General features: G+C 45.3%; 1 protein-coding gene across 2 annotated transcripts in view; it reads left to right on the forward strand.

The window, feature by feature from the left end:
• The window catches only part of nectin1b (nectin cell adhesion molecule 1b), a 152,306-nt gene that overhangs the window by 29,584 nt on the left and 110,233 nt on the right, over positions 1 to 12,489 (forward strand). For both annotated transcript variants that reach the window (XM_055513803.1, XM_055513804.1), the window contains 2 exons: positions 5,164 to 5,268; positions 5,603 to 5,845. The gene's annotated coding sequence lies outside the window, so the exon portion shown is untranslated. The remainder of the gene's footprint in view (positions 1 to 5,163; positions 5,269 to 5,602; positions 5,846 to 12,489) is intronic.

The following is a 12,489-nucleotide window of genomic DNA, read 5'->3' on the forward strand; positions in this document are numbered from 1 at the left end:
GCAGCAATAAGAGAGGAGCTTGTGAGCGGCGTTGAATAACATGTAGTGTGTGATGAGCTCAGGACGGTGTTTGTGTCATGATGGGTGGCGCGGATGAAGGGTTAGCTGAGCTCATCTGACAGGCCTGTGGGGATGTGTCAGACAAAAAAGGCCGGGAAGCTCCACTTTAAATGATTCATGAGTTCACGTTATGCACTTTCTGGTGCAGCTTCTCCGTGGGCTCCAGTTTTCCAGAGTCCCGTGCCGTGAGTTCGGTGGAATCCTGCGCTGTTGGCGCTGGTTAATAAGCGGGTGACCTCTGCGGAGCAGGAAGGGGAGGAGTCGAGCATGCGCGCGGCGGGATTCGGTCGGACGCACGCTCTCCAACAGCGACCGAGGCTCCGGCGATGAGGCGACGGTCGGCCGACGCCAGCGCAGAAAACGCCGGCAGGATTCACACGCCCGTCACCTCATTTTCATATTTAACCACGACAGCAGCCCCAATTTCCTTTTTAATTCCCATTCCCAACAACGCACGGAGCAGGCAGCTGAATGTGTAAACAACTGTCTGTGTTTTCTCCGAGTCAGTGCTTTGATGTGACCCTAAGGTGATGCCAGTGGGATTGACAACACACTCCTGCAGGGCTTTAGGCTTCGGAATAAATCACTGAGACGGGCTCAACCCTCTCGCTGCTGTGCTCCTGGACACTAATATATCTCCCATATAGTTCCGTGCCCCAGTCACTCCGTTCAGATGAGAAAAACGACAAGGTGCCTCGGGGGGAGATGAATTGCATGCATACAATTTACTAATACACTGGAGAAATAACACCTCATAAATGTCGGTCGGTACGAGGGAGGCAGTGTAGATTTGACAGAGATTAATTTATTCTCAGCAACGCACTGCTTATAATACAGAACCAAGGAAACATCCTAAGCATAAATTGAAGCGTATCATGTCAGAACAGTAGCACACGAAAGCCGCAGCAAAGCCCGTAAATGTCTGGTAACTTACGACTAGAAAGAAGGTGAAACCGCCGCTTGACGATGTGAATCATTTAAGCGCAGCAAATAATTGAACACATTCAAACAGCCACACTTGAAACTCCTATTTGGAGTCATTTTGGGTAAAAGCGTTGTCATGCGTAAGAAAATTAACCCTTGATTGTCTCCCGTGTTGTGATTAAGTTTTGCCAGAGTGCGTCGCAGCGGGGGACTGCGCATTGCATTACATCCAGATTAATGCATACGCGGCTGGCAGATTATTCTACGGCTGCATCACATCTTATTTCACGGGTAAATAAAGGATCAAGAACACATTAGAGACTACTCTCGTATTTAATCAAGCTACAGCTGAACATTATTTGCACACATGACATAATGAAATGTTTCATTTCAAGTGGTTGTTAAGTATTTATGCCGCACATCACATGACCTCTCAAAATATCTCTGCCTTTTTCATATTTTATGCCTCCTGTCTAATTTAAAGGGAAGAATTAGAGCATAAAATTACTTAGCTCTGTGTGGGGGAGGAGCAGTGGACACACACATGACATTAAGCACCATCCTTTCCCTCACTTCAAGCTGACGCCAACAAGAGATCTCTCCTTTATTCTAGGATGTGGAAATGTACCATTTACTGCCTCACTTATGCCATTAGAGTCCAGTCACCGTTCATGTTCGTGCACAAAGACGCTGAGCAGCACACGGTGAAATTTAAACCAGGATTGCATGTTAGAGTTCCAGCCTCATTGAGTCAGATGATATGAGCTGATGGAGGTAGATTCTATCAAACTAAAAATCTACCAGCCTTCGTGTTGAATTTCTCTCCATGTGACATAATTTACTTCATACGGCAGCTCAGTGTCGACCACTGGATTATGTGAATCAATATAGTGAAGCTACGCTGTGTAAAACGTTGCAGTTTTTTAATTCAAATTTAAAACTTAAGAGCAAAACTTTTGCTGTGTAATATTTGATGATTAATCGTTTGAAATCCTTCACAGACAACGCAGTGAATACAGACAAATGATTCCAGCAGGCGGATCCCGGCCAGAATACTTCCAGTGTTCTTGACTTTGTCTTTATTTACACCAGCTGCCATTTGGCTCCAACTACAAAATGTATTCATGCCCGTATAAACAGGGATCAGAGTGGCAGCAGCGTGTTTTCTCACATACAGTACTCACATGCACATCCAGTGTGTGAACGCGGTGATCTGTCCAGTACAATGACAACCCTATATTTCCAGTGAGTAATGACTCATTTGATGGCTGATATGCCGCAGCCCCGTAATCTCAAACTAGCTTTTTCAGGCGTCTTTCAAGTGAGATATGGCTGCGTCTGGAGCGCAGCACAAAAGACACTTTTATTATGAATGCAGGAAGAAAAACACTCCCTTCTTTTTCCTCCTCAGAGGAGAACGAAGCAACAGTATTTCTGAGGATGACGGTGAGACTCCAGTGGAAAGGAGTGTGTGTGATGTGCGTTCTGTTCCTCCTCTATAAGTAACGCGTATAAAAGGTCCCACAAGTTATTAAGCCCTTAATATTTGCACTCCTACTGTTGTAAACCAATGTAGTCTAGCATTTATTTAAAAAAAAAAAGTAGAGCAAAGGAAATGACCTGTGCAAGAAGAGCTACCTCGCAGGCACAGAGGGTCTATGGTCCAATCTCTCAGCAGCATAACAGGATGTTAAACATGCATGAGTAGCTCCTAGCATCATGGGGACGGTTAGCTTAGCCATCCTTGACGTCTTATATAATAGGGAGAGCGACGTTGGGATGGAACAAGTCTGTGGCTCTCTCATGGCACAGCTACACAATCCTAACAAAATATCCCCTCTCCCTTTTTCCTCCTCTGTAGTTCTGCCGGGTCGGCAGCGCTTTCATTTTTTCTCCACCAAATAGATGACCCTAAATGCACTGCCTTGCTCATACCAGATGCACATAGTGCTCATTGCTCAGTCAGTCATTTCAAATGTAGGAAATCCATTACACATGCATCATTGATTTTAAGCTGCATTTGCATTGTGTGGAGCCTTAGGTGTTGGCTGAGTTGTGTTTCAGGAGCAAACCAACCCTCTGCTAAAACAGACTCTGAGCACTTTGTTTAGTACCTTTCTCTGGCTACTTGGGAACATTTTTACTGATTTTAGAAAGAGACATTTCGTTCTCGAACCGCCTCAGACCCTGCGCTGCTGCGACATTACAGCCACAGCGATTGTAATTTTCTGAAAGTTTTCCAAATCAGCTTTTATGCAGCACATTTGCTTTCAGCCTCGCAGATCGTGTTTGGGTGCATCCACTGCCGGGGCAATGTTTTGATCACAGCATCAGGTTGTGGGAAGTAATGCATTCATTTAGAAGTCAAATGTGGCTCAGCCTCCACATGCACTTCTGAACCCGTCTGGCTTGAATCCTGCAAAATCAAAACAACAGCAAGCACTTCGGTGCTATAGAATACATTTAGTTCCTCACAAAAAGCCTCTTTAGTTAAGGAATAAGTAAAAAGAGTATGACTCATTTAACTTGCATCGCGTTGAACTGTTATCAGACATTCCAGACGTAATATTACATTATTCATCTCCAAACCCTGGAAAATGCTTTTTAAGTCATGTAAAGGTTTTATTCCCAACCTTGGTACCATGTGGATTCTGTGATAAACCTCTGGAATCAATCTCCTTGGACCAAGGAGGAGCTGGGGCGTTGTTTGCTATGCATGCATCAGAACGGGCCTCGTTGCCCGATTGCATCCACATACAGTAATTTATTAGCATTTTGTTTACAGTGGCCTTAATGGCACCAGTCCAGTGACCGTGACACCGGCGGCCGTGCGCGTGAGCTGCCAGATGAGACTTCACGCAGGTTCAAGGCCCTGTGACAGGAAGCGTGCGTCCTACTGAAGTGCACTTGAGCAAGACACGGCATCTGCTCCAGGCTTTTGTGCTCCGCTGCTGGAAGTAGACCCTGACCTGACTACACCCTCAGAGAAAGCGCTATTTGTCATTCAGCCTCTTGTGCATAGAGAAGTTTTGACCTGCGACCGTTTTCCTCTTTGATTACATGAATAAAGCAGCAAACGCACGGAGGCGTCAGTAACTGAGCTCAATTCATGAGACACAATCTCTCTCCGATAAGAGGAGGTTTCAGTAAAAATGTGGAAATTGCACTCGACTGTTGCAGTGATTAGCCTAAGTGCTAATCACTGTCAGCCATAATTACTCAATGCTGCAATGTCTGTTGCTTTGTGGTTTGATAAACAGTTTTCCCATCTCTCCCCACACCCATCACATTTTATTTTGTCTCCTGCTTGGGAAGCCATAAAAAGGGGGCTGTTCCCCGGCAGAGGCAGAGGACAGTCTCCTGGGAGCGCTTGCGACAGGCGTGATTATCATCCATCTGTTCAATTAACTGTCAGCTTTTCTCAGAAATGAATAAAAACGCCGCAAAACTAAAGTACATTGATAAAGTCAGGAGACAAATTGAATGAGTGGCCTCATGCATCTGAAAGTGTGGAGTGAAGAAATGGACGCGTACAATGAAAACTCGCTTAAAAAAATAGGATTTAACAAATTCCTGACAAAGGCCTCACCAAATATGGCCAGTATCAATATCGTGCCACTTTGACGGCTGATAAGGATAATGAGCTTTCCTTGTTCCTCTGCTGGATTCAAGGAAATCCCAATCTGTGCGTTACAGATGTAAGTCTCATTATGTGACCTGGGCTTCCTCACTTCGCTCACTAAGCACATCAGGCTGATTAGGAACTTTTCCTGGAGACTAAGCCTGTTTGATGCGTGGGTCCTGCGTTATCGCCCCGCGAGCGCGTCCCCGAGCTCCGTCCCAGCGTAGCCTCTGCGTCCCAGAGCTGACGCCTCATCACGCCCTCCGTCAAGCTGCAACTCGCTGCTCAGCACTTTGGAAAAGTTGGAGCCAAGCATTTTCCAGAGTGTCTGGTTTATTCGAGAGGACGTCTGCTCCTGTTCTGTTCATGCTGCTCGTCACAGCTGCCTTTTTTTTCATTAAGTGAAACAAGAACAAGAATTATGTTCAACTCACTTCCAACATGTTGAAGAGGATGTAATTAATGTTTAGTGTTCATCGGGTCTCTGACGTTGGAAAGGTCATGATGCAAATGCTGCTTTCGGAAGTGACTCCGGCTTCTAAATGCCTCTGTTTCAGTGGCAGCGAGTGATGTGCGACGTGTTGGACGGAGTCGTGGCTTCGTCCTGATCCCACGGAGACTCTCAGAATGTTGTGTCATCAGAGAGAGCCCCTGACTGTATGGTACGATTGGCTTCTCCCCTATGCTTCCATTACAACGAATATATGTATTTATTTATGAGTCGTGTGGTTTGGGGGCTGATGTCTGATAAGTCGCACGCGGCTGCTGCAGTATCTGTTGTCACAGGCCCCTTCCAGACATTGAAACTGAAACAACTGGGCTTCAAAGAGCCAGAGATTTATACACTCAGGTGTTTTCAAATATGAAATTCACAGTTTAGATCTTTATTATTACTGTAGATGAATCATATCACACATTCCAATTCATATCTTTGACTATTTAAAAGATGACACTCCAGTTCAGGCCTAAACACTCAGTTTTCCTTATTCGACTCAGGTGCATCAACAGAGGTCCGTGTTCTGGGAACCTGCCAAATTCCTCCTCTCTGCACATCTCGCGCTCACGGAGGGCCAATCGTACTCCACTGTGACGGATGCGCCAGGAAAGCACCCAGCCTTTGAGTTTGTTCTGCCTCGAACCTGTAGAGCTCTTCAGTGGCTTCGTTGGTGATCAGAACCTGAGAACTGCTGCAGAAGTGGCCCTTGAACTGAGCGATTCCACTGTCGCAGATCCACCACGGTAAAAGCCTAAATCTATTCCTGTGTTATATTGTTTGGATCAGCACATCTCAAATGTTAAGCAAAACAGACTCTGATCAATTTTACCATCCTGCAGACTTATCGGCTCTAGCAGATTCTCTTTTTATATTTATTTCCGCTATCTCCCTATTTTCAAATGTTGCTATCGCGGCTGAAAAAAAAACAAGCCTTTTTTTTCCCCAAAACAACTTTATAAGACAGGTTGTTACCAGGAGGTGAACGCTGATAACCCCCTGGCATGCTCACAGGGTATTATTCACACGAATGCAGGCAAAGCGGCATCAGAGATAGTCCCGTGGGCTGCGGCGCCTCACAGCGAGGACGAGACCACGCGCTCCTGATGGCAGCTGCAGATTTATTAATCGCTGGCTGTTGACTGGCTTTTATTTCCTGTCAGATGACTTATATTCCTGCTGTATGCTTGATCTCGCTGCATCAGATTGCACCTTATCGGGGCGAACAGACTGTGCAGCTATCTTAAGATACTCCCGCAGGCTGAGCTCTCGATGCGCGTGCTGTTGGACGGGCACATTAGCCGCCCGGCGACGCCGCCGCCGCACCGCGCGACCCCCTGTTGGAGGGAATCGCTGAAGATCTAATTGAAAAGCAGATGTTTCTCTCACGCAGGCATTAGAGGGGATTGATCTCGAACCGGGTCTGTGTTCCCGCTGTGATGATGTAAAAATAAACAAGGTGCACTCCAGATGCCAAACGCTGCGTCTGCCGAACAGAGTGATGAACGGTAAACATCTCGGTCTCTGAGGGTTTTCCCACCGATGAGACATGTTAAGTGTTATCATTTAGTTTTGTGATATTTCTGTCTGAATACAGCTTCTTGCTGTTGCCCACAGCTGCGATTCATTCAGACAGCCGGTCCGTCCTGTGTGCAGCTCCAGAATGGTCTTTGTGGCGAGCCCTGTGTCACTGGCGCCCATTTGCTGATAGCCCACTGGTCACTCACCAGCTCTCTTATTTTCTCTCTTCAGGCCTTTGAAGCCCAGGACCCAAATTAAAGATCTCCAGATATAATCCTTCCCTTGCAGCACTTTGGCACTTTCTCCGTCTAGCTCAGCAGTTTCACCGCACAGTCTGTGCTGCATCGAAACACGAATGTCCGAATCCTGAGTTTTAATAAAACCTGCTGCCTATTCAGATCAGACACATCGGTCACTGAATCCCTAATGAGACACTCAGGCCTATTCTTGGTTTCATAACTGCTTTGTTTTGAAGTCATTTGTCGCTGAGCAGGAATGTGGATTCACTAAGCGCTTCAGCAGCTGGAGCGATGGCTGAGGTGCTCTCCAGACGCCTGCCGAGAATCGCTGAGATGACTGTAAATTGCGGAACATAAAACCAGACATGAAAGCTGCTTATGAGCCATGATAAATAAAGTCCCCACAATGTTGCCATCCATCATGGAACAGGCCTCGGTGACAGCAGAGAGACACTGACCAGGGCGGAGCTGCATTCATTATACAGTAGCCAGCGACACAGACTTCACATTTATTGTCCTGTAACTTTAGAAATGTTGGACCGTTCTTAAAAACGTGTGTAATGCTGAAACCCTGACGCCGTCGCCTTGTTATCGGTAACTACAGATCACGTTCCCACTGAAACGACAGAACAAAAATACCTCCGGCCTCCGCTGCATTTCCTGAAAGCTCAACATAAGATCTATTGATTGAATTTGGATGCGCATCTGATGGCTTTCATAATTGTTAATATTGATGGCAGAACAGAATATTACGTTGAAATTCGCAAGCAGTGGAATGACTTTGTCTGCTGCTGTTAAAAGCATTAAAATCTATTTATGGAGCGCAGACGTTGTCTGTCTTCTTTATTATCCGCAGCCTCGGCTAAAACATCCAGTCATGACTCAAGACACCAGGCTTTTCCTCTCGCTATTATTGTATTGTTGTAAAATGAGACATGGAGGAAGATTTTACTTTCATTCAACGTCATTACGTGATAAATGCAGCCGTACATAAGGAACAAATGTCTCGTGTACATAATTCAGCCGCACTAACAGAGGAACACGTGTACAGGCTGTTACAGAGCTCCAGCCTTTAAACTTTTGAGTTTGCAAAATTATACAACTGATGTGAAGGAAAGTGTTTTACATGGTCTAAATAAAACAAAAATTTAAAAAAAGAAGCCGAGCTCTGCCAAAGCACAAGTTGGCTGAAAAACAATTATTGTAATTACACTGACGACACTTTTCAGACAGAAAATCTCCAGCAAAGTGATTGCTCTGCAGCAGACGCTGTTTAAAGGCCATAATTTAGTTGTACCATTAGAAATATTGTTTTTAAAGCGTTAAATAGTTATACTGTATGAAAGTGCCCTTGAGTCAAGGCACATCTTTAATCCTTTTATTTTTTCAAGTAATGAAAAAAAAATACCAGTGTAGCATGAGAGGACACAGCCTGTCCTTTATGGACGCGTTCCCTCACTCGCGGCTGTAGAATAACATCCCAACATTTCGAACCCACTTCAATGACACAGTCGGCCACAAAGGCAGCGAGCCGCGACTTGGATCACAAAGTGTGAGGGGGGAGTGAATGTGTACCCACACTGGCCCATGCAGGTGATGCTGTTCCAGGTGATACATGGCTGAGGTGAGGAGGAAGCCGCGAGGAAGTCTTTCTATGAACAAACCGTGTCAATGAGTCCAAATGTGATCCAACTCAATCACTGAAGTATGAGTCAACTGCTGCGTGTTTGCTTCCTGGTGACCGTCGGCTTATTATGTGTGCTTTTGCATTAATGCAAAACCAAGAGTGGCCTTTTGTGTCACTCCATCCTGATAAACTTATGCTAATAAGCTGCTGGTAAATAAATCATGAAATATAAATAGAAGTTAATGGGCACCAACCGAAAGCATGTGTCTCTCTGCAAACACTTTTAATGATGCATTCCTTTGAAATAAAGAAATGAAATCATCCGCCTCAGGCAATAGTCTGGAATAGCCTGAGCAAGATGCAGGCAGCATTTCAAAATGTCCAATCTTGGTGTTTGTACATTTTACTTTGCATTCATTTGCATAGTCCAAAGAAAACATTCCCTGCACTGTAAATCCTTTCCTATAACTTCTATCGGTTTGTTGTTTTACTGATTCCTCCAAAAGCACAGTGGCCGCCTGTCGTTGGCAAACCTGTGAATATAACGCTGAACTCTTAAACTATCAGCCTGTGAACGCGGCTCAGTTTAATGATCGCAGTGGTGACACAGCGGATCGACGATATAATTAGACAAACGAGTGATTTGGTTACGATGGTGCTGAATCAGCGCGCGAGTCAGAGACCGAGCAGCTGCCTCACCTCGTCGGCCCCGAGGGTCTTTATTATTAAAGTAGCTGACGTGTCCGTTGACAGTACTTTACTTTGGGCCTTCTGGGCCTTTTGCATCAGTGCAGTGTTTGGTGGCCATTGCTTATTTATATTGTCCTCAAATATATCTTGAAGCTACAGCCTTTTTGTTTACTACCAGTCTTTGAGAAGCCGTGCGGCTGCTTTTCATCAGGCTAAATCCCTGCTGAATAAAACCAGGATGGATGTCAATTATATTAGGCATTTAATCAGACAGCGCAGGCCTGGAACATTTGTGGAATACACCAGTTAAACTGCTGCTTTGATTGCTGGCACAAATCCTGGATTTCATTCATTCTCCATTTAGCAATCAATACAGCAAAGTGGATATTCTTCAAAATTCAAAACATTAAAACGCTTTTGGCATGAAAAGCTTGTCATACAGAGAGCGGTGGTATTCAAGCGGATTCTTGACCATTAGCGAAGCAGGCAGCTTATTTTTACACGTCGCGTTGACTGCACTGCAAAGCGACTCTGCGCTAGTGACCTGCCTGCGCTGCCTCACAAGGAACTTATGCTAAACCTGCTCTATTTTTAGCGCTAATGAGTCAAATATATGTGGCTTTAGCCATTAGGAACGCACTTTGATTATGAATCCCTGAGTGATTTAGCGATGGCTGATGGCGCCCTTGTTTTTCATGTGGGATAAGTCACTTGTGTGTGAGAGCAGCAACATCCCTGTTTTAATAAGGCAGCACGAGCGGCTATAGGTGGTTGAAGAGGCTCCAAAATGAGCCTGTTGATACATAGTTAAAGCCATGGAACTTAGCAAGTGCTGCCGTGCATGTGATCCACCTCATTATCCTCGGAGCCCAGATCCGATCTCTCGCTGCCGCTGCAGACGCGACTCGGTGCTGCCGGAGCCGCGCTTCGCAAAGATAATGCAATCACAACACTTCTGCACGGTTTTAAGTAGAGACGAGAGCCGGGAAAATGGAGGGTGAGCCAGTGATTAGAGCTTTGAATATTAGCAGAATTTAAAGAGGAGGGAGAGCGAGGGGCTGGGTTTGCACTGGAGGGGTCCACGGGACGAGGACTCCGGTATTAACACAGTGTGGGATTTATAGGCTTTAGAGACCAAAGGGGAAGCGGAGCATTGAGAAACACGAGCATCGTGTGTACACTAAGACTTTGAGTTGCTGAGCCAATGATAAAAATCTCTCCTGTCAGCTCAGCTTTGTGTCACACTAGCTCTTTGTTTACCAGCAAATAAACTGAGCTAGTGTTCACTCATTAGTGGCTGCGAGCTGCCAGACAGAGGTCAGTTGTGTCCCGGCTCCAAGGCCCCGTCGTTGAGTCTGCTCAGAGTTACAGCCGGCTTTAACAGGTTGCTTTCCTCCACGTGCAAACGCTGGCGTTGTCCTCGCGTCTCCCTGAATGAAACGCATTGTCCACAGGCCCAGCGCGGCCTCTCCGCGTCCTGTAAGTGAAACCAGAGCCCCAGTTTTGTTTCTAAACTTGGTTTGGAAGTTACTAAGTGACCGGGGAAGCGTATGTGTTGGACTTGACGCAGAAAAATGACCAGGTTTTCCAGCCTAACGAGGTCTTTTGTTATCATTAGGGGAATTTTTCCTTTTATTACAATCACAGTGTCTGTGATTATGAAAGAGGAATCTGGTAATGCCTTTTCCTCCTCAATAATAAGCATCTGTTGTGTGCGGGTAGGTGGAAATTCTGCCGCGTAGAGGAACGTATGCTTTGGTTATAGTTTAATGTAATGTAGAGAATGGTTGCAGTTGAATATCTAAATGTTAAATAGCATCCGTTTCCCCCTAAATGTTAACATTTTTAGTCTCAAATCATCCACCAAAAGGCCTCTTAAAGGTTAAATTTACCTCAGTTCATTGCACTTTACTGCATCATTGCTTTATCTATACGGGGCAGTTGAAGAGAAGCCATTAAATATGCAAGCAACGTTAAACATGACACACACAATATATTGCCTGTATTTCACGTGATACAGTTGACGCGCCTCCATTTGCATATTTATCCTGTTAATGGGAACCGGCCGTTCGTTTGTTCCAGTGCTCAGAGTCCAACGCCGCTTTTCCTCCTCCTCTTCAGGTACTTTTGAAAAACACGCTGGCATCGCCACGGAGCTAATTTCTTTCTCTCTTCAGTCGATATTTGCAGAAAAAAGATAAGAGTGTGTCAATAAAAACACTATAAAAGCTTGATAAGAGCTTTCCATTCACTCTGAATGAGATTAGCTGCTTTCTGCAGCGCCGTCTGGCCTTATTCCTTCAATGCTGTGTTCATGCGTCGTCGAGTATAACAATATACAATTCAAGTATATATTAAAAGAAGTGACATAATAATAAAAGTTACATAAATGACCTAGAAGCATTCACACCTCTGATTATCAGCTGCTTTTGGGGAGAGTGCGACATGCGACAACACCTTGTCATCGGTAAATTTAATCACGCCACCGGTTTGGGTTGGGCGTCCGCAACCTTCTCAGTGGGAATGTATTGAGTTGAAGACATTACCCACATAATTCTGTTCAGTAAAACAATTACCATCCACTGTATCAAGTCATTAAGTTAAATGGTCAGTAATTTGTTTGCCAGAATGTAATTGCGCTATATTAAATGCTGAGGGGAACGGCTTCCAGGAGCCAGGCAGCGTTGTTTTCCACTGCTAATATGCCGCGTTTTTCCTGTCTGAGCGCAGTGTAATGTAAGATTCTCAAACGCGCCGAGATCCAGTTAATTAAACATTATATTTCCGTCTTTGTTCAGAGCGACTGCAGACTGTTTGCATAGAACACACACTTCTCTATCAAACGTGTTCGGGGCCAGGGAACCAGCGCTTTTGGATCAAACGGGCCGCCGCTCTCCGGGGAGCCGGACTTGGGCCGGGCCCAATGCAGATTTCATGCTATTCTGGTCGGCTGCAAACCTGGATTCTGTTTTGCTCATCAGCACTTTGCCAAAGTTCTGCCATCATTTTTCTGCTCACAATTGCAGGTTTGTGACAGTTTACGTTAGGTCACCGGCGGGACGGATGTCGCGCTGTATAAATCAGCGCTTGCATCACTGGCCGACGCGATGACAGACTCTGGGATTGAAGCAGATTTGACTCGCACCCTGTGTCACAAGTGTTGGTACACAGTGAAAGAGGTCATTTCTGCAAGGATTTGGCTTTTCTTAATTTATAGAGTTATGTAGCGAAACGTCCAGAGTGCAGTAAACGCATCGTCAACATTTGTCTGGCACTGATATATTAACGGGGAACCTTCATCCGTCACCTTTAT

Source organism: Betta splendens, chromosome 13 (assembly GCF_900634795.4).
Source record: "Betta splendens chromosome 13, fBetSpl5.4, whole genome shotgun sequence".
Classification (NCBI taxonomy): Eukaryota; Metazoa; Chordata; class Actinopteri; order Anabantiformes; family Osphronemidae; genus Betta; species Betta splendens.